This window comes from Lissotriton helveticus, chromosome 1_1 (genome assembly GCF_964261635.1).
Source record: "Lissotriton helveticus chromosome 1_1, aLisHel1.1, whole genome shotgun sequence".
Taxonomy (NCBI): domain Eukaryota; kingdom Metazoa; phylum Chordata; class Amphibia; order Caudata; family Salamandridae; genus Lissotriton; species Lissotriton helveticus.
Genome location: NC_136057.1, coordinates 1670392957 through 1670416097, shown reverse-complemented (window position 1 = coordinate 1670416097; position 23141 = coordinate 1670392957). Strand labels below are relative to the sequence as shown.

At 48.5% G+C, this 23141-nt stretch overlaps 1 protein-coding gene across 2 annotated transcripts in view; it reads right to left on the bottom strand.

The window, feature by feature from the left end:
- SCN8A (sodium voltage-gated channel alpha subunit 8) overlaps positions 1-23141 on the bottom strand; it is a 566978-nt gene that overhangs the window by 294781 nt on the left and 249056 nt on the right. The window lies entirely within an intron of this gene.

Sequence of the window (23141 nt, the reverse complement as noted above, 5' to 3'; positions counted from 1 at the left end):
ATATCTCAAATGAACAGCTTAGTAGGCGTCCCATCTACAAGAGACCAACAACCTGATAATGCCAATAAAGCAAGGAGTTTTGTGAGCAGACATTTGTAATGGCACCTTCATACATCCCCATGTAAACGCTTCCGTTTGGCTTTTTTTTTTTAAACACATTTTTTTTGTCTGAACGGACATATAATGCATAGCTCCGACATCCGGAGTCTGCTGCAAACAATAGTGAAGCAACAATAGCATCTACAGACTTTTACAAAGGACACAAACACCCCATCCCTCCCCCCCAGTTGCGCTGCTGCCAATACTTAAATACAATAGAATATCTGCAAAAAGACATGCCAAGTCCATCAAGACACTTCACGAAATTGCCAAAGATCCAGCTGTCAAAGTGTCAGGAGGGTGGCCCTCTCAGGCGGAGGGTCCTAGTCCAGCCTACGGTCATCAGCCCACCTCTTCCAGATTTTAAAGTGCTTACGGGGGCACCCCCTGGCCATGAATATAGGTTGCTCTAGTCCCATGCAGAAATCCATGCCATTCCTCCAAGCGGCCAGTGACGGGGCGTGAGGCGCCTTCCAAGCTTTGGCAATGTCTCGTTTGGCCAATGTAAGGCCCAGGAGTAATAAATGATACTTGTACCGGTAACCCCCGACCCCTTCCATAACATGCAGCAAAGCCAATTTGGGATCATGGGGAAGCTCCCATGCCAGCACCTCAGATAAGCATCGAAACACCCCATTCCAGAATCTATGTAGCGCTGAGCACCCCCATGAAGTGTGTAGAAGTCTGCCCACCTCCGAACCGCACCGGAGACAGTCAGGGGAACCAACCATGCCCGCCCTCCACAGGCGCTGTCGGGTAAAGTAAGTGCAATGTAGGTACTTAAATTGTATCAGTCGCAGGCGAGTGGAGATTGCTGCCGCCCTCTGGCTCGCCAGGGACTCTGCCCAATCCTTGTCCTCCAAGTCACCTACATCCCTCTCCCACGCGGACTTAAGTCTGTGTAAGTCAGAGGAGCAATGATGGTCTAGTGTCTGATATATACGTGAGATTTTCTTATCCGGCAATTCCCCCATGAACAGTTTGGCCTCTAACGGACTATATTCGGGAAGGTGCTCTAGGTCAGTCAAGTATGGCGTCAGAGCATGTCGAAACTGGAGGTATTTAAAAACTGGGAGCGGGGCATCCCGAATTCGTCTTATAAGTTCTGAAAAGACTTCAGGGAGCAGCCCGACATCACGTCACCCATTCTGCGCAGCGCTTGCCTCCAGACGTAGAATACCACCTGTGTGGCAGAGGGAAGGCACCTCTGAAGTGATGCAGAGTACAGCAGCATATGCACGGACGCCGAGCCCATCAAAAACCGCTCGACCGCGTAGGCCGGATCGCCACTATCACCGTACCACCAGTCGTTTAAGACCAGCAGGTGTGCTGCTTGGTAATAAGAGAGCACGTCCGATGTGGCTAACCCACCCCCCGTGTAGGAAGATAAAAAGCACGTCTGCAGCGCCACGCGCGCAATCCCCCCCCCCCCCTCCCACAGAAACCCACCCAGCACCGAGTTGATTTGTTGAAACCAGCGGGCGGAATCCGATGCGGATGGTTTTGTAGTTGGTACACTAGGCAAGGGAGCGCCACCATCTTAAAGATGGCTGACCTGCCATAGATAGTCAATGGCATACAGGACCATACCTTCATGTCCTCGCGCGTGCGATCCCATACCGGGGTGAGGTTGTGTTCTCGGGAGGCAGCCGCCTCCTCCAACAAGTACACCCTCAAATATTTCACCCCTCCCGACGCTAACTGAAGGCCCGACGCCCACGCTCCCACCTGCCGCTGTCCACCGAGTATTCACAACGTTGACTTACCTGGATTCATATAAAGGCCAGAGGTTTTGCCAAAAATCTGCAGAATGCGCAACAGCCGAGGCCCGAGCGATCCAAATCAGTGAAGAAGAACAAGACGTCGTCCGCGTATAACGCTATTTTATCAGCCAGACCACCGAAAGCCTTTAAGTTGGGCATCTATGCGCACCCACGCCGCAAGGGGCTCCATGGCGAGCGCGAATAAATAAGGGGAGAGGGGACAGCCTTGACACGTCCCACCCTGAACAGAAAAAGATCAAGAAACCGCGCCCCCACGCGCACCGAATCCGTACATACGCCAGCTGTACATACGCCAGGAAGTGCGGGCCAAAGTTGAGGCGTCGCAATAGGGCAAACACATACGTCCAGCTCAGGGAATCGAAAGCTCGGTCCTTGTCCGCCCAAAAAAGCGCTGCCTGCTCCCCCAAGCTCCTCCAGGCCGATATCGCAACATGGGCACGCCGAATATTGTGGCGAGTAGCCCTCTGAGGCATAAAGCCCACCTGGTCCGGGTGGACCAGGTGCGTAATGTGGGACTTGAGCCTATTGGCCAGAGCCTTAGCCAGAACCTTGGCTTCCGTATTGAGCAGCGAGATCGGGCGGTACGACGCGTGACTCCCCGGGGGTCTACCCGGCTTCAGAAAGACCACCACCTCCGCGTGTCGCCAATCCGGAGGAAGCACACCGCCCTCGCACGCCTCTCCAAGACCGAACGGAGGCGCGGACCCAGCTGCACGTAGAACCGCCAGAAAAATTCGCATGGGAAGCCGTTGGGGCCCGGTGCCTTACCAGGATTCATCTCACCCAGGGCCGTGCCCAATTTGTCGTCGGACAGGGGCCTGTCCAGGAGTTCCCGCACTTCATCCGAGACCGCATGCGGGGGGAGATCATCAATGAATCGCTGTATTACATCTGCCGCCAAGCATTCCTGAGGTGCATACAGGACCTCATAGTACGCAGCGAAGCTCTCCGCAATTGCTGGGGGCTCAAGTACGGGCACCCCCCGGGGTTTAAGATTTGAGGCAGCGGTTGGGCATGTAAAGTGCCCTGACACAGGCGGTGTAGCATCTTACATGATTTGTCCCCCCACTGGTACACTCGACTACAAGTGGCCAGCCAGGCCTGCCGCGCCTCCTCCATCAAAACCGCGGTATACTGCTGTTGGGCCAAGACTTACTGTCGTCTGGAGGGTCCACCACCCACCTCCCGACTTCTACGCTCCAACGCCTCCAGATTCACCTCGCGCTGCACTAAATCTTTCCGTCGCTCCCTACGGGCCGCCACGCACCAGGAAATATCTACACCCCACAAAGTGGGTTTTAAGGCCTCCCAAAGGGTAGTCAGGGAGTTTACGGAGCCCACATTGGAGGTCAGATAGTGATCTATTTCTTTGGTCATATGCTCCCTGTATTCGTCCTGCAGCAGGTGCCACCCAGACATGCACCACCGAAACGGTTGTCTGGCCGGGCCTACGCTAAATGTGAGGGCTACCGGTGAGTGATCAGACAGGACTCTCGGCAGAATATCCGCTGACAGGATTCTATGGGCCAACCCCCTTGGAACGAATATGTAATCCAATCTGGAGAATGAGTCATGTACCGTGGAGAGATAAGTGTATTCCCTACGTGAGCCATGCTTGTACCTCCAGGCGTCCGTCCAGTCAAGACCTATAACCAGGGCATGTAGTTTAGTGGTAGGTCCCCCCACCCCCCCTCCCTCGTCAGCCGCCCCACTCCGCCACCTATCACTACCCAGTTCCATTACATCGTTCCAGTCCCCCCTACAATAGAGAGGGTATCAGGCATGGCACACCAAAGGGACATGAGCTTCTCCACCAATGGCCACTGTAGCGGTGGCGGGGCATACACACAACTAAGGGTAACCCTGTCTTCCCCTACCCTGCCCTGCACAAAAACATACCTGCCCTGCGTGTCAGTCCAGAGTTTATCATGCACATAGGAAACGCTACGCTGTATAAGAATAGCGACCCCCCTAGATCCCCTCGTGAATCCCGAGTGGTACACTTGAGTAAACCCAAACCGTTGGAGGCATAGTGCCTTCGTGCCTAGTAAATGAGTCTCCTGAAGCAATAAGACATCCACCCCAGCCCTCTTAGCATATTGGAAGACAGCCCCCCGTTTCACCTTGTCCAACACCCCCCACACATTCCAACTCAATATGCGCAAAGCGCCAGGGCCTACCCGCCCTACCTTCTCAGCAGTGGACATAAGACAATTTGACTGTGAAAGCTACAGGTGCCCCCGTGGCTCAGCATGCAGAGAACATGGCAAACAAATAGCAGCGAAAAATGCGCAAACAATCCCCCCAACCCGATCCCCAACACCAACTCCCCTACACCCCGTACCTCCCAAACATGGAAGCACCTGTCGCGGTCAGATCGCAGCCTAGTCCCCAACGGGGGAACAAGAACCACTCCCTCCAATGGATCCCCAAGTGACAACCCATAATAACGGGGCTCTCACTCCCTCCCACCCACTCCTGCTGGGTCAGGCTCCCAGCCCTAGAAAACTGCGCTCCTAAGCATCCATGTTTACCATACATACAGTTCTATACAGGAGTCCCAGGCTTCATGTCGCGTCTGATTGCTGTTCCGGCGCCGGATCCCCCCGGCAAGGCGCAGAGCCAGAGCGTGAGCTGCGTCCAGATTTCAATCTCCTGCGATGGCGCTGCTGACTCCTGAGACCCTCACGGGCCATTCCACTCGAGGAGGAGTCCGATTCTCCACCCTGGGCCGCGTTTACTTCGATATTCACTGTTTCATCCGTACAATGGAATACTTCCTCTGGGGAATCAAAGAACAGTGTGCGGGACTTGTAGATAACTCGCAACTGTGCCGGGTAGAGCAAGGCATACTGAAGCTTGAGGCCAAAAAGGCAGGCCTAGGCTGCAAGAAAGGATTGACGCTACTGCTGCACCAACCGCGTATAGTCCGGGAAGATGAGGATGGTCGCTTTATTATACGTGAGGGAGGCCTTCACCCGCGCCTGCCGCAAAATTATGTCACGATCAGAGTAATTCAGGAATTTGGCGATGATCGGCCGCGGGTGTGCTCCAACTGGGGGCTTCTGCATAAGAGCCCGGTGGGCCCGCTCCACCACAAAGCAGCGAGATAGAGTGTCCGGGGCAAGCCAGCCCTCCAGCCACTGGGCCAGAAAGCGCTCCACGTTGTCACCTTCACAGCCCTCCGGAAATCTCACAAAGCATAGGTTGTTCTGCCGAGCCCGCCCTTCCACATCCTCGACCCTCATGGCTAGGCCCTTTTGTATTTTTTCCATGGCCGCAACCTTTTTTTTCAGCACGGACGCATCATCTTCCACCTCAGATATGAGAGTCTCTGTGCCGGTGATTCGCTCCACCGCATTCCTCAGGTCCTGGCGGAGCAATGTAACATCGGACCCCACGGCCCCAATCTTGGCGTCCAGCATATCCCTGGACTGTGTTATGGCCGCCAGCAACGCCGCATTATCGGGTGCCGAGTTCTGTGACCCTCTGACGCCAGCCGCCTGGCCCGCCTCCGTGAATTTGTTGAGGGTCCCTTGGTGTGGCCGCCTCCAGTACGATCCCGCGTCATCGTGACAATGCAAGATATTTCAGGCGATAGGACTCCCCACTCCAATGCCCGTCACCGCCGGTACGTCAGAGATCAGTTAGACCAACAGGTAAGTTAATAGGCCCATGTCTACAAGCTGCTGACCGCTCGGACTCGGCGCACACGGTCACAGGAGCAAACCCCCGAGCTCCGCAGTGTTGGGCAACCTGGAAGGGCTATGGACCAAGGCGCCGGGCCCCCCGCCAGGGGACCGAAACCAGCCGGCCCCAGTAGGAGCCCCAACGGGCCCCGGCACACAAACCACTCCACAAGCCCCAGGGGTTTCACCAGTCTCCCACGGGGGCCCGATCTAGCCCCCGAGCTCCACAACCGCAGGAAAGGACTGTTGTCCAGGAGGATCGACGTGGGAGGGAGAGGGAGAGGTGGAGGGCTGACGCACCCCACCTCTCTCTGCTGGCCCACTCCACTCACCGCAGTGCAAAAGTCACAGCAAGTCCCACCGGGCCGCGACCACCAGCTCAGCCGGACCCCGGGAGGGCCACCGGCACCACGCCACAGCCAAGGGGCACAATTCGTCGACCAGTAGCGCCACGGGCCCCCTCCTCACTCCAGGCCCACTTAAGCATATGTGTATGCCTCAAGATGGCGGCTGCTCCCACCAAGCCGCCCCGGAGCAAGGCTTCTCTCGGCCCTCATGGGCGTCGTCTTTCCTTCTTCACCACTCCTGCGGCAACACCGCTCCTACGCTGGCCAGGATCCCAGGTGCGCTCAGCCCCTTGCGTGTCAGAGCGAGCCGCACCCGTCTGCGTCCGCCTCGCTGCCCCCACAGGCGCCGCCAGTCAGGTGCCTCCCGCAAGGCCGCGTGAAAATTGAGGTCCCGGCTTCAGGCCTCGCCAGACCCCGCAGGCCGCTCCTCGCCGCCGGAGCTCCGTGTGTCTTCCGGGCCCGAAAGCGCACCGCTGCCGCCACCGGATAATTCCCTCAGGCCAGACGACCCCACAGGAGAATTCAGCGCCCTTGTGGATGCTCAGGGCCAGGATATTGCCACAGGATAGATGATGGCTGGTCGGAGCTCTCGCTCTACACAATCGCCATCGTTGCCGGCTAAGCCACGCCCCTCTTCCGTATGGCTTTTAATAATTAACACACCCGGTGGAGAGATTGAATGAGGTGGCAGTCCTCCATTGTTCCTCTGAAGAAGGGTGTGGATGAGGACACATGTACTGATTACGGAAGGGAAATACCTCAGAGTCAATACCGACTGCAGATGCAATGGCTTCATACGGTATGCAGGGATGATACTTACATGACTTGACACAAACAAATTACTGAGTCCTAATAAATTTTTCAATCAATATAAAAAGCCCCCGGTTGAGAATACATATGTAGAGAGCAGGTAGGGGCTAGACTAGTTGAACGTGGAACGTAGGGTGTGCAATGAAATAGGCTTGAGGTTTTCCTAATGTTTATTTTAATATAAATCATGACTGCTGAGATCACCATGATAATTTCCATCATACCAATGCACAAGATTTATGGCCTAATAAATAACAGCATGCTGTAAGTTACCAACAACTGTGTGTCTAACATTTCTAGGGGCCATGGTATGTATCCATATCTATATACAATACTCCCCCTGCAGATAAGAGTTACTCTGAGAGGGTTGTCAGATTCCTAACGCTCCTTATATGACAAGCATAACGTGTTGTACAGAGCAGTGAGACAAACCTGCCAGTTTTCTCTGAAGAGGGTGCATTAGGTGCTCCTCTTCTTCTTATCTGGGAGAGCTACCTCGCTGTGTCCCTAGGATAAGGGTGTCACAAGAGTGGGCTCTTTTTATACACACCTGGCAGGCCGGAAATATGGATCCACTGTCTGAGATTGTAAAATCAGTTTAGGACAGTTCTCCTTTAGAGTGTTTTTTACAGGTTGGGCTCCAGACATAGCCTTTGTATAGAATGATGCCCCAGACAGGGTCATCTTTATCCTGAAGCACCAACAACAGAGGCACAAATAGGTGTCACATTTCTGCACCTAGCTGTAATCAGCCCAACTAAAAGAAAAATCAGGGAAAGAGAAAAGGACTGACCTCACAAGAGTCGGCAGTTGCACTCTTCCCCCCCCCCAACAACCAACAAATATCAATGTTCTTGAACAGTGACTAGCAGCTCCTTGCTACCAAAAGGCCACAGTGAATATCTAAAAGGAGATGTGTGCCCTCTCCGCATGTGTCAGGGTCTAGGTATCCTCCTGGCAACTACAGGAATGTGAGAAGTATAGTACCAATGTCTGGGAGCACAGTCCTCACCTCCATCTTATACAAGGCCAGGCCAGGGGTATCCAAAATAGACCAAACTGGCTTCCATTTCTCTGGCTGACTCACACACCATTCATGTATAATGCAGGCTACCCACATTAGAACACTTAACATGCTGTTTGGATGTTAGTGGAAAGGACTGGCTAATTGCACAGAATTGGACTTTACATGAGTGGGCCAGAAAGCCTTCACTCTAATATGGCAATGCTATTGTTTCTTAAAATATGGTATGCTGCCAACACTACTTTATGTACTAAACCCATGAGAATACAGTAATCCATTGTCACCAAATGAGGGCAGGCTAGGTCAAGTACAATTTTGTGACCTACACATGTCAGAGACACGCCTAGGCCTCTGTGAAAATGTTCAATTAGCATGACACCAGGTCCAAAAATCTTAAATACTAGATGCAAACAGTCTTCCACTTAAGGCAGGTGAACACGTCTCTATATCATGCTGGTGACATTTCCACCCCGCCAAAGGGACGTCTGTAAAGCAAGACTAGTTAATTTTGGAACCATTTCAATGCCTCTTTCTTTCAATATCACTGTTTTTCTATCTTTCTCTTCCCATTCTTGTTCACTATTCGTGCTTTTTCCTCTCCCAGGGAGGTAACATCTTAGGATGAAAAACAAGTTCTGATTGGCAAATATAAGAGCTGGTGCCCGCCACCTGCACCCACCAGTACAAATTAAGCACCAAGCATCCCACTTAATCCATAACACATCTTACTTTGCCATGCTCAGCTCATAAACACCTTTAGACTGTAGGAAACCAAATCTACCATTACATCATGCATGGACAGACTGGCAGCCAATGCACTATATAATGTTAGACAATTTCAACTTATGAGCAAGTGACCTATCCTCCTGTTTCTCTGCAATAAGTAAGCAGAGCCACAATGAACCCCCTGTAAAAGCAGTGAAATTACTGAGAACATTGGGAGGGCAGAAGAATTAACATAAGTGACTTTATAACAAGGCAACGTAAAATTAATATTCTATTCATTCTGCAAGAAATGCTGTATACAGCACACCATGGTACACAAGGTGGAGATCAGTATGGATTTATTAAATTAGAGATACGGCTGAAGGTACAGTAGGTAATGCAATACACATACTCATATTTCACAACGTAGAAGCACATTTCTCGAGAGGTCATAATTTCAGGTATCACTATCCACATTACAGCATTTTAAGAATTAATGCAGGTAGAACATTCCAGGTCCCAAAATTAGACTACTTTAAGAAAAGTACTACATTACATCTTGAAGAGCACAAGGAAGGTAACAGATTATGCAGAACAGATGGGAATATGAATTATCATTTATTATTGTTCATTTGTTAAGGGTGACATTCACCTGGCAGGCATTTTGGCACCATCAGAGTTTTTATCCAGGATCCAGAATTGAAGTAAGAGTTACCGAAGTTTTTAGGTCCTTTCTGAAACTGAGTAGTCGTCTGTTTCTTCTAAGAGAGAGGGGCAGCTTATTCCAGGTTTGTGCTGCCTTGACCTGAAAAGCTCCACCTCCTACCCTGGTTTTCCTGAACCTGGGAACATGTACTAGGTTAGCTGAGGATGATCTCAGCCTTCTTGCTGGTTTTTAGTAGGTGAATTTATCCTGTAGGTGTCTAGGTCCAGCTCCATTCAAGGTCTTATGGACTATGCGCATTGCTTTAAATATGCCTCTCCCTTTCACTGGCAGCCAGTGCAATAGCTTTTTGAATTCTTATCTGAAAGGAGGGAGAGAGATAGCTTGCCATCTCTCATAAAGATAGGATTCAACCATTTTTAGGACGGTGCTGTCCACCCGATCTCTTTTAATCTATTAAGTAAAATTCAGAGGTTGACTGTGTCAAATGCTGCTGACAGATCTAATAAAATCAGGACTGCTGACTGTACCTCATCGACTCGTCTCCTCAGTTCGCCGAATGCCATTATTAGGGCTGACTCCGTATCGTGGGCTGGTCTAAAGCTCATCTGTTCAGGTTTGAGTAGCTGATTAGATTCTAGAAATTTTCAGTATTTTACTGGTGTGCTTTTCTACAATCTTAGTTGGATTGGGGAGTTGTGAGATTGGTCGGAAGTTGCTAGGATGTTGTGTTTCCGCTTGTGGTTTCTTTAATAAGGTGGTGATTAGTGCTTTCTTCCAAGCCGCTGGAACTGATCCAGTCCTACGTTATTGGTTGCAGATTTTCCATAAGGTCAGATATAGTTCAGGGTGACAACTTGTTTTTCTGTTGATTTGTTTTCATGATAACGTTGATAAATTGAAATTGTGCTTTTTTTCTAAGAAAAATCTCTCGGAGATTTATCTGTGGTGTATGTATTTCTCTATGATTTCCCTGATCACATATATGAAAATAACAATGCCAGATATGGGTCCTTATTCATAGGATATTAAACACTAGTAGAGGAAATTATTGAAGAAATATAGCAAGAATAGGAATATTAATTTTTTATTATGCAATGTTGATTTAATTATATTGTGAATCTGGCTGGATAATATTTTATGTATTGTAAGGATTGTTTATGAGATTTTATTGATGAAAAAGAGGATTTTTAATAAAAGACTAGATATTTTTACAAGAAACAGGTCTCCTAGCTTGGTTGATAGTATGATGAGTGCTGATTAAATGAAAAAAACCTATGATTAAGGAGATACAAGGGGGACAAAATGTTGTTGAGGGATATAGTTAGGACCCCCTCTCTTTCCAAATTTTGTGTGGTATGGGGGTCTAAAATAGAGCCAGAGGAGATTGACAGCGCTAGTGCCATGAAATCTTCCTCATTTAACAGATCTATTTCCGCCAGCTTCGTGCAAGGCTCTGTCTGCTGTAAGGTTATCTTGGGTAGCTCTGTAGTTTTAGTTTTAGGATTGCCCCCCTCTTTTGTTGGGTTCTCTTTGTTAATTTATTTATTTATTTGTGAGTATTTATTAAGCGCAACCTATCGCTCCGAAAGGAGCATCTTGGCGCTGAGAAATTGTGTGTAGATGGAGTTAGATGATGGAAATTCTAAATAGCGGCCATGACATAGGCATCAGATTGCTGATAGATCCAGGTCTTCAGTTGTTTCCTGAAAAGGCTCTCAGTCTCAACCAGTCTGAGGTTTAGGGGCAAGTTGTTCCAAGCCCTTGCTGCTAGGACTGTGAAAGTTTTTCCGCCCCTAGTTTTATATTTATACCTCGGGATCTTGGTAAGGTTACCACCGGAGGATCTTAAGCTTCTTACAGGGTCGTAGTGAACAAAACGGTTGACAAGGTATTTAGGACCAATGTTTTTCAGTGCTTTGAAGACTGTAAGTAGAAGTTTGAAGAGGATCCTCTTGTGCAAGGGCAACCAATGAAGACGGTTTAGTGCAGCTGAGGCTGAGGATTTCCTGGGGAGTTTTAACACTAGTCTTGCAGCCGCGTGCTGCACACTTTGCAACTTCTTCAGTGTGGACTTTTTCACTCCAGCCATCAACCCATTGCAGTAGTCGAGTCGGGAGAGTATTAAAGCGACCACGACCGATTTCCTAGACGCAATGGGGAGGAAGTCAAAACATTTTTTAAGGGTTTGATAAGTCCGAAACAGCAACCTGCCGTGATCCTGACGTGATCATCGAAGGAAAGGGCTATATCGAATTGCACGCCTAGGTTGCGTGCAGAGGTCACAGCACTAGGCGGGGCCTCTGAATCTTTGGGCCACCAATCCTTCGGACGGAAGGGCAGATTTTTACCTAATGGTATGATCTCTGTTTTCCCACTGTTGCACTTCAAGTGGTTTTTATTCAACCACTGAAATACCTCCGTGAGACAATTCTGGAAACGCAGCTCTGTATCCGTGCAGTTTTTGTCGATAGAGACGACAAGTTGGGTGTCGTCAGCGTAAGACGTGACTAGGATCCCATGAGACTCTATAACAGCTAGGAGGGGTGCCATATAGATGTTAAACAATAATGGACTTAATATGGACCCCTGCGGTACTCCCGATGTAATGGTTTTTACGCTGGATAGATAGGGACCTAGTGACACAGATTGGGACCTATTAGTCAGAAAGGATGTTAACCATGCCAAAGCTGTGTCTGTCACGCCAATCTCACGCATCCTGTCAATCAGGATGACATGAGATATTATATCGAACGCTGCTGTGAGATCAAGCAGGATGAGGACGGCTTTCCTCCCCTCATCCTGCAGGAACTTGATGGAATCGGAGAGTTCTATAAGGGCTGTTTCGGTAGAGTGACTGGGGCGAAAGCCAGATTGCTGTGGATGCAGAATGTTATGGTCCTCCACAAAGGCTTTCAGCTCCCAGTACACTATCTGCTCCGTGATCTTACCTAGAGCAGGCAGGAGTGAGATAGGGCGCATGTTAGTCAGGTCTGTGGGGGATTTATTTTGTTTTTTCATTAAGGGTTTCACGATGGCCTTCTTCCATTCGTTGGGAACTACCCCTAAGTTTAAGGAAGCATTAATGATAGCGTTGATATTCGGATTGACTACCTCAATTAAATGATGCAGTATACGAGGGGGACAGGAGTCAGTAGGTGCTCCTGATTTGCAGGCCATGATCGCTTTACGGGTCTTCTGGAGGGAGACTGGTTGAAACCTGCAGAGGGAGTACTGATTGTCGGCTACCTGCTTCTGGAGTTGTTGAGGGGGAATGGTCAGGGGGGGCGGGAAATCCTTTTGAATGGTAGCAATTTTTTCCCCGAAGAAATTTGCAATATTGTTGCACAAAATTTCAGAGGGAGGGATTTCAGGCTGTAAAGCTTTGGGGTGAGTGAAGGATTTTATGATTGAGAAAACCGTTTTTTGCTTCTGGTGTGCGTCGTTGATGGCTTTAGTGTAGTACTCTTTTTTAGCGGATTTTATGCTTGAGAGGTATAGTTTCCTCTGTTGAACATAGAGGGCTCTGGATGCCTCATCATATGTTTTTCGCCACTTCCTTTCTTTTATCCTACAAAGTAGGTGGCTCTCCGTTAAGGCCTGGGTATACCATGGGGCGCTTGGTTTCCTTCTGGAACACTTCAAGCGGTCACCTTTAGGATTGGAGTTGTCCGTGACGATTTGATTTATCCAGACATGAAAATTATATGAGTCAACCGACACATCACCCACCAACTTAGGTGCCTGTACCAGTGGTTGGAGGTTTTGCTTAATACGGTCGGACACCTTTTTCCAGTTTATCGGGAAGGAGGGTTGAGAACACTTTATGGTTGGTGGGGCTTGGACTCTTTGTTCAATGACAAAGGGTATAAGACTATGGTCGGTCCAGATTTGCGGAATAGGAGGGGACATGGATATAGTGCCTAGGTTGGAACAGATACCGTCCAACGTGTGACCGGCTAGGTGGGTAGGTGCGGTCACTAATTGGGACAGTCCAAAAATGTTGAGGGTATGTTGAAAGCAGATGGCGTGTGGGTCGTCACACGACTCTAATTGCAAATTCATGTCTCCCATTAGAGTGAAATGAGGGTAGCGTAGCATGAGTGACCCCAGTATTTCACCTAAGGAATCCAAGAAGGGGGTGGCATTGCCTGGAGGTCGATAGATTAGGCCTGCCGTGAAAGAGGTGGAGGGATTTAGCTTGATAGAGAAACCAATACTTTCACTTCCTTTAAGATGGCCTAAGTCGAATGTGTGGCACGAGAAGGATTTTTTTATGATGAATGCTACCCCACCTCCTCGCCCGATTGGTCTGTCCTGTCTGAAGATGGTAAAATCAGGGGGAAGGGCAGTGGCCAAATCAGGACTAGAGGAGTTATTGAGCCATGTTTCAGTTATGAAAAGAGCGTCGAGATCATGGCACATAATTAAATCGTGAATGTCTTGGCTGTGACAGCCCAATGAGCGAGCATTAATGAGACCTCCCTTGAAGGTGTTGCCACTATACTTGGGGGGGGCGGCGCTTTTGGGCATCACTGTGGACATCCAGGCGGATGTCCATTTACAAAGTGAACATGAAAAGGGGCCCCACAGTTGGTCGGTGGGGAAACAACCCTTACATGTGTCCCCTGTCTTGGGAAGTAGTGCCAACAGTTCCCCGCTGTCATACATGGTGATGGGCGGAGATTGTCCAGCATGCCCTGCGCCCGGCGCGGTCCTGGCGCGGACGGGCGCAGACGGGCTTGCCTTTGGCGCGCCTTCGGCGCGCCCGCTGCGCCCGTCCGCTGCGCCTCCAGGGTAAGTGCTCCATTTTGTAGTGACCGAGGGCGGGAGGGCGGGAGGGTCCTAGCGCTAGACTGGAGTCCCTGTTCCCAGCTCCTCACCTGAGATGGCGATCCCCCAGGCAGCGTCCGATCGGCTGCTGGAGGTAAGGTCAGGCAGGGACTGGCAGCTAGATCAGCCCTGAAATGACCGCTAAAGTTCCGGTTTTGGGATGAAATAACACCACTAAAGGTGCGGCGAAATGAGGGCAAGTAGGAAACAATTCTGTCAATATATCCGGCAGAAGTGCAAACAGGTTTTAAAATACGGCGAATATAAAAGAAATAGCAGCATAAACTGACACAGTCCCGGCTTTCCGCCTCAGGACGATTTTCACATTCAACCAGCACACTCAATTTCATGTCTTTTATGATTAGGTCTACTTTGTTATGGAATAAGTCTGATAGTATATTACATAATTCTTGCATTGGTCCTACTATTTGTTTAATGCAGTGTGGGTGGGTGAGTTCCTAAACAATCTTGATGATCTTTTTTGTTTTCTTATCTGCATAGGTGGTGGTGCTGGTATAATAGATTTCCTTCGCTATCCTGATTTCGGATTTATGGCATTTTAGCCCTTCGTTCAATCGTAACGTGTCTACCTCTGAGTATGATCTTCGCCATTGTTTTACTTGTTTTCCAACTTCCAATGTTGTTTCCTTCAGGGCTTCCATATACCACGGGGCTGAGGGTTTTTCTTTAAGTGTCATCAGTTTTATTGGGATATGTTCATTTGATGAGGAAATAATTTAACTCTGCAAGAAATAATATTTTGATTCTACTGACTCTTCTCCCTGGAAGCAGTGTGTAGTGTTAAAGATAATCCCTCCGTTCAGGTTCCATTGTCTTGCCCAGGCTCTTCCCTGTATCTTTGTTTTAGCAGATTTCAAGTATTGTTTTTGGTTAAGTTCCATTAATTTGAATTTGATCAAAAATTGATCTGCCCAGCTGACAGGGGCCACATCCTCTATAACCACCAAGTTGTGAGGCGCCAATATCATGTCAAAGGTGTGTCCTCCTTGGTGTGTAGGGCTTTTAACTAATTGCTCTAGTCCTAGTGTTTCACATGATGTGAGGAAATCGCTAGTTTGGGTTTTAGTACTATTTTCGGCCCAGATGTTGAAGTCTCTGAGTACTAGTAGTTTTGAGTGAGTTAGAGTTAAACTGGAAATTAGGTTTAATAGGTTTTGCAGGTCATTTATGGGATCACCTGGGGTTCTATGACAAAGAACCCCTGTTAGTAGAGTCTCCTGTTGTCCTTTTAGGGAAAAAACCCAAAATGTTCTATTCCCTTAATGTCCTCAACTGGGAGTATTTCCAGTTCCCATTTCTGTTTGAAAATTATTGCTATTCCCCCTCCTCTTTTGTGGGTTTTAGGCCGATTTATTGCTTTGTATACTTGCGGGCAGGTAAGACCCAAGTCTATCTCAGCACCGTTGGGAATCCAGGTATCTGTTGTTAAAAGTATGTCCCACTCCGATGAGTCTAGCAGCAGGTTGATCTCTTGCGTGTGCTTTACTAGCAACCGTACATTGATTAGATCACATTTAAGGCTCCCCTCTATTCCTCTATTCTCTTTTCTACTCTTGGATAAACACTGCGCGGTCGCTCCAACTTGCGTCCTAAATACCCTTTCCTGTTCCCAACATGGAACAGCTAGACCGCTCACCTCGGCTGTGCCAAATTTGCAGCCATCAAGCGGTTCCGGTAAACCAGCCTGGGGAAAGGAAGGAAAAGAGGTAAGAGACCTACTGTATTTCCCACTCCCTTCTTTCAATTCAATTGCCACAATCAATATTTCTCTCTAACTTCTTCAAATTCAATTGTCACAGATTCAATTTCAAATGCTAAAAAACACAATAAAAAATAAATAAATAGACCTCCGATTTTATGATTAAAAACAGTGCAAGTTTGAAAAATTAAGAAACAGTGCAAGTTTCGAGTAACGCCTAAGGTTAGCATGGTCTCGGTACTTTCAATCTCCTAGATAAACTTATCGGACAAGAATTCTTTTATAAAAAAACATTTTCACCATAATTGTGTCCAAACCATTACAGAAATCTTGTGGATTTTCTCAGATAATAATGTTTCTATCGATAAGTGTGTCTGCCACCTTTGGCATCCCACCAGTGCTACATCTGTTCCACAAGGGAATAATAGGGAATTAAACCAGCAGAGTAATAGATGCAATGAGACATACGTAAAATTGGACAGGAAGGATTAGATTCAAACCAAATGACAGTCTTGAATGGAAAACAACTACTAATGTAAAAATTGCTATAAAACAACTTCCAGCACAGATCAAGGGAATAGAGGCTCAATAAAATTCAGATTTCATTATGACATTTTGTAAAGTCTGAAAAATGTTTTTTTACAACAAGTGTTAAACTGGTTTCTCGTTTAAGATTTGAGTTTTATAGCTAGATAAGTGTGTGGCTTGAGAGACTAGGAGTAGAAGTCTGGGTGGACGAAAAGGTAAGGGCTGGAGTAGGCTGCCCACCTGGGACAGGGAGAACCCTGGCTGGCAAACTAATCAGGGACATTTGATTGATTAGTGTAGATGTAGCAGGACTATACTTGTCATCTGGTATCAAGAGTGATTATAGTAAGGGCAGCACAGTAGGAACCTACCCTTTTTGAAGGCAGATAACCGGATCAAAGATTAGAGGAGTAAAGGTTAAAACAGCTAATGTTCATAATAGGACAGGTAGTACAGAAGACTGGAGAGGATGGGCATATTAACAGAGATAAGTAAATAGGTTATTTCAACAATCTCCACACAAGGCATAGCAAAGAGTTAGTACAGGTGAGGGAAGAGTAGGGTTACATGACTTTCAGGACTCAGGGAAAGGTAATTGAAAATTATTGTGTATTAAAGAAGTAAATTAATTTAATTTATAAAAATATTACATTTGAAGTTAATTAAATATACTAGCAATGTATTTTTTAAAATTAAAAATAAATTATAATTGATAATTAAATTAACTTTTGCGAGGCAAGGAGCTTAAGGAAGTCTCTTCAGCCTATAAATATGGAAATGCAAAATTAGAAAGAAAAAAAACACAATTCACTCAGGTAGTGCCATGTCAAGGTATATCTGAAATTGATGATCCCTGCAATTGCTCCAGATCCCTCGCATCCGTTTGAAGCGTACTGGAGGCAGAGCTTTTTCCTACCTGGCGCCTAAGTACTGGAACAGCTTGCCTAAGGCCCTGAGGGATATTCCTTCATATGGAACCTTCAGGAAACACCTAAAGGCTTTCTTGTATTAGATTACTACAGCCCAGGACACCGCTACCAGTGACGTTTCTCTAGGCAGCGCCGAGATGCCCCAGGGTGATTCGTGCGCTATAAAAGAGTAAATAACATAACATGATAGGAAGTGAAAGTGGGAGGTGGCTGTAAACATTTCTCATCCAGTCTTAGCTGATGGCAGAGGAGATGAAACAACATAATTATTTAATGATCTATGGCAGTGGTTCTTAACCTGTTGTCTGAGGACCCCTAGGGGATCACGAGGCCTACTCAGGGGATCCGCAACACTTTTTCAAAATTAGATAATATTATAATTAATAACGTATATATAAATAAAGAAAAATAATTGAAAATTGTAAATCTTTCTATATTTGATTGTGAGTCACACAAAATATTTAAAAGTTTGAACATTTCTTTGATGTATACTTAATATTTGTTTGTTTGGGTATTGTTTTGAAGTTTATATCATAGAAAGTGCCTAGACCTGGTGTCCATGGCTTCCAATAATGAGTCAGTGGGGGTCCGCAGATTCCATTAATTATTCTGTGGTGGTCCACAGAAGTCAAAAGGTTAAGAACTGCTGATCTAGGGGATATATGGCATTGCAGTGGCATGTGTTTTACCTGAAGTTTAAGCTCTGTTGTAACACAATAGCTTGATTTGATAAAGAGCTCCGGCTCATACAACTTGATAAAAAAAATGATTACAGATCTTGGACGGTAAATATAACTTCTGCTCAATCAAATCATGTACTCCTGTCCACCAACATGTGGTTGGAAACAAAAGCTTTCTCAGTAGTGCTGCTGAAAGCTCTTTTTTAAGTTGATCACATAAGCAATGGCGACAGGTGCACCATCAAGCCAGACCTAAAAATGCCAGTAAAGACAGAAAATCCTGGCACACTTTGTTATCCTAACCAGAAAAAGCCTCCTCAACCTACCTAGTCAAACAGAAAGATATTTAAACTATGTGCAGACAAAAGCTGGATTCATTAATACCACCCAAACCAGAATCATCTTTCCTCAGCCAGGTAAGCTTGTTTTTATCTTTAATTGTTTTCTACTCCACTCAACTTGCCTCCACCTAAAACGCCATTCACATGACACAACTGTAGGAAGCTGGCTCTTTATATGGTATACCAAAAAGAGGTATGCTGTGTAAAGAGTCCAGGTATCCCTTATAAGTGGACATAGGCTTAATCTAGCAATCCCAAGGTGCTCTATCTAGGGTGGTGTGGTTGAGCAGTCTTGGGTTTATCAGAGAGGAGTGTTAGACATAAACGATGCACACACTCAAAAAGGAAATCCACACCAATTTAGAAAAATAAAAGGTATCTTTATATATATTTTGAACCCAAAAACTTTCCAAACAGGCAAGTACTTTTTCAGAATAGACTTTTACCAACTGTAGCAATGTTAACCAACAGTGCGTTTTTACGTGTATTTCATTCCTATGGGTGAAAGAACATTCAATTCATGCATATACTTGCAATGCATTTCCATGGGATCCCGTTCGGTCATGAGGTGGTAGGAGGACAAGGATCAAAGTTCCACCAGCAGATGAGTCGTATTTGCTTTGGTGAGTCTGGGTACAGAGGTGCTTGAAGGGTTGGTAGCCTTGCACGCTACGAGGTAGAAAGGAAGGGGGGGCACCTGTAAATAGGCCGCAAAGGGAGCTCACAAAGGGGGACTCGAGTCGTGAGGGTCCTAGGAGCACGAGGGAACAGTGGGTTCCCTTAGGCCCGGGCTCTGTAGGCAGCTGGCTCTTATGCGTCAAGGCTCTCACTGATGTCGGTCAGAATCAGTAAAGGAGACAAAAACGGGACAGCTGGGCTACCTGCGGTGCTGGCCTCTGCAGTGCTGATGCCCCTCATTGGCTGGTCGTCGGTGAAGTCGTTGGAGTCCGTACTGGACTTTCAACTACCTTTGGATGCAGCAAGGGTCCCATACCCAGGGTTCTGGTGCAGGAAGGTTCGTGGAGGTCCTGGAGTCTTCAGACTTGTCAGGAAGATGTATCTGACCTTCTTGAGTGTACTGAACGTTTCCTGCGCCGCTACTGCTTGGTAGATCCAGTGGACAAAAGCTTATTTAAACCGGACATCAGGGTCAGTGCCTGCAGGCTAGTAGCACCCCTATACAATGGAGATGCTGGTGCATTGGCGAAGTGCTGGTAACCCTCCAAGGCTTGTGGAAGATGCATAACTACAGGACTCATTGGGTCTTAGCAATTGTCAATTGTGCGGCAGGCAGGGTTTGGCGCCATAAGTCCACAGCAGTCTTCAGTTCTTGCAGGGTTCGGCTCTTCAGTGTCCTCTTCTTCTTTTCAGTCAGTGGAATCTGAAGTTCATGAGTCAGGGAGCCCCCTAAATACTAAACTTAGGGGTGTTAGGGGAATGGAGAATAGTAGCCAATAGGCTATTTACCCTTGGGCCACTTCACCCGCTATATGACCACATTCCGTGTAAAGTGGCATAACCCTGTCCTAGGTACCTAAATTCTGCCATCACCAAGATGGCTGAATTGTACTGCAGTGGGGCACAACAGGCAGCTCACATTAGCGGTGTGACTGACCTGGGTGTGCTCTACCCCTATTTCGCGCACTAATTTCCCACCTGGCCTGGTGCCAAATTAAAAGATAAAACTCGCACTTCAAGGCCAACCCTACAGCTTGGGGTTACCTACAGTAGACCAAAATGTCACACTTGTTTAAGTGTGATAGTTAGTGGGTATTGTTGGCACTGCTATTCAGCAGCAGTGGCAGGAGTAGTTGGTGGTATTGGCTGCGGTGGACTACCTTGGGCCCTGGAATTGATATTTTTAGAAATTAAGCACTGGCTAAGGGGTTTAGTCCTCACCTAACTTTCATCATCCTTCAACAACCAACACATTGCCCTTCAATATTGCAGGTTGGTGTCCCCATAAAGATCCATTCTCTCCTCCACTCTTTTCCATCTATATATGGAACCACTGGGAGGGCGCTAGAGGGCGCACGAGCAGCATGGCCGCACCTTCGTGAGGCTCCTGCAGCCTGTGCCACTATCCGTTTACATATCCTGCCTTAACCACCTCCAATGTCGTTGGTGAGATAGTGCAAGACTCCAGACCCAACACTCGGTGCAAGTTTGGTGCGAATCGGACAGTGTGGAACGGAGTTATGCTGATTAGAAGTTTGTACCGGCTGTGATAGCGGAGCCTGGGAGACTACGAGGCGGGGCGCTGTCACTACTGGACTCCGGTGCTTCCACGTGGCACACAGGCCGCGGCCGTTGGAAGAGTGTGCATCCAGTGAGCGCGCTCGTTTATGGACACGGTGCAGTGGGCTTGGAACGCATTTACAGCGGAGAGATCTGCGGTAAGAAGCGCCATAGGAGGAGACTGATCTAGCGCTGGTGGGCTGCCTGCGCGTTCCTATCGGTGATCTGCGCCCCCCCTCCCCCACTCCTTACTCCCGTGGGGACGGCTGAGCGGGGTAACGGGACGGCGACATTACGGAACGTCCACCCGAGGATTGAGGGCAGCGACCGCCGAGGGAAACGACGGCAGGTGGAGTGGCTGCAAAGACAGACGGAATTTGCACGATGCCTGCAGTGGAGATGGCGGAAGTATAGTGTGCGACCTGAACTGTCTTCTCAGCGGCCCTATGGTGTAGGAGCGGTATACTAGTGACAGCGCAATATATCAGTAGAGACGGTGTGCCTTATACAGTCATTGCATGGTCCCGGGGCCGGTAGGGAGTGGACCCAAATACGGAGCACAGAGCAGTGGTGAGGAGACCTGCAAGGTGCGCTGGCGCAGCTCGATGCAAGGCCTGTGCTAGGCCTGAACGAGATTACATGCAGGATCCTGGTGCTGGACTGGTGGCTTTTGGTGGCATTACACTTGGGTCATAGTGAAGTGCCCTTAGCTATTACATCGTGCTGGAGTATTGGAACATCGGCTAAATAGGGACTGAGCTTGCTGTGGTTTCGATAAAGGGGTATTGCCTCAGCAACGCAAGGCGGCACAGCTGTAGTGTTCCTGGGTGCCGGGTGGTGTCACGAAGGATTCAACGGATCTGGCGTGTGGGGCCTGAGTGGTTTGAGATGCCGAGACAGCGGTGCTGATCCCTATGCGCTAAATACCCACTGCATTGGATTGACATACAGTAGAGAAGAGCCACGCAGAGCTAGAGTGGGGCTCGGATTGGGCCAGGCAGGATATCCGAGAATAAGCCGCAGGGACAGAGTGTGGTAAGGGCCGCGCAGATGATCCGTGGATCCCCTGGTGCTTGGTAGTGCGAGACGTTCGGTACGCGCCACTACATGCCCGGAGCCTCTGCATCGCCACGAGGCGGGAACACTAGTGCATTTTCACTACCTGAGGCGCAGTCAACTAAGGGGACCACCATGGGACGACAGGACACTCGCCAACCGAAACTCTCTTTTGACTCGGCCCCAGCGTCGAAAAAGACTGTGAGGACGGTGACGGACTCGAACGGTACTCAGAACCCACCAGCGGCTGGACCTAGCCGAGAGGTGACTGCGCCGGACATGCATCTACTATTGCAGGAAATGAAACAGGGGTTCGCGACGGTGGTGGACAAGGTGGATCGTTTATCCTCCAGGATGGATGCCATTGCGCAGAAGATGGACGTGCATGAGGAACGTATCACGGAGGCGGAGAGGAGGATATCAGACAATGACGATGCCACAGCGTCTCATGCTACCAGACTGTCGCGCATGGACAACATCCTCAAAGTGATAGCTGCAAAGAACGAGGAGTTGGAGGCGCGCAGCCGCCGCAATAATGTGCGCGTGGTGGGTGTGCCGGAGTCCACGAACACTGGGCGTATGGAGGAGTATGTGGAACGCATTCTTCAAACGGCGATTGGGGAGGGCGCTTTTTCCAAACAATTCATAGTCGAACGCGCACACCGTTCCCTTGGTCCTCAGCCTAAACGAGGAGCTGCGCCCCGACCGATAATAGCTCGGCTACTTAACTATCGTGACAGGGACACGGCACTCCGAGCTGCAAGAAACGCTAAGCAATTGACGTGTGATGGAGTTAATTTTTCGCTATACCCGGACTTCACGCCTATTGTGCAAGAACAAAGGAGAAAGTTTATAGACGTTAAAAAAAAGTTAAGGGATTTGCAAATAGACTATGCTCTACTATACCCAGCTAAGCTTAGGGTCACGCATCAGGCAAAACAGTTCTTTTTCTTGAACCCACAGCAGGTGGAGGATTTCATAAAAACACTGCGTCGTGAGCGCAGTAAACGTCCTGCGGAGGAGGAAGCGGAGAATGAGGAGGACTGAGGATTGCGCTGGGATTGCCGAGGGGTCTTCTAGCCTGCTGTGACCTAATGTTGATACTGCGTAGTGGGCTGATGTCGTGCTGCTGCACTGGACATCTCAACTGCAGGACTACAAACTTGAACAATTGAGTGCGACGACGTTGGCATTGGACTACAGGTGGTAAAGTATGCCAGGCAACACCCCCCCCTCCCTCGATTTGCCCCGCTGAGGGCGGTTCGGACTCGGGGAAGAGGAGTAGAGGGTGTCAAAGTGTGTCCCCTAGATGACCCCACCAGGGTGTGCCCCATTGAAATTGTTCGTTACACTGCAGCTGTTGGGGTGTTTGCTAGCGGTGATGGGTGGGGGGTGGGTCGGGATTGCTGGAGAATTGGGGATGCTTCAGTGGGCGGGGGGAGGACTGTGGTCTGAGTTGAAAATGTTGGGTGTTGGTTGTCTTGAAGGGTGTGGGGAGGGAACGGACGTGATTGGATCTGACGTCGATCCTTATTGGTTGACGGTATTCTGGACAGAGGTGACCTGTATTCTCTGGATTGGAGGGGATGGGCGCTGTGAGGGGTTTCTGACTGAAGGGAAGCTTCATCATGTGATGTACGAATACATGAGGAATGCATGGGCAAGGGGTCTGGGGTGGGGGGTACTTTGGGGTG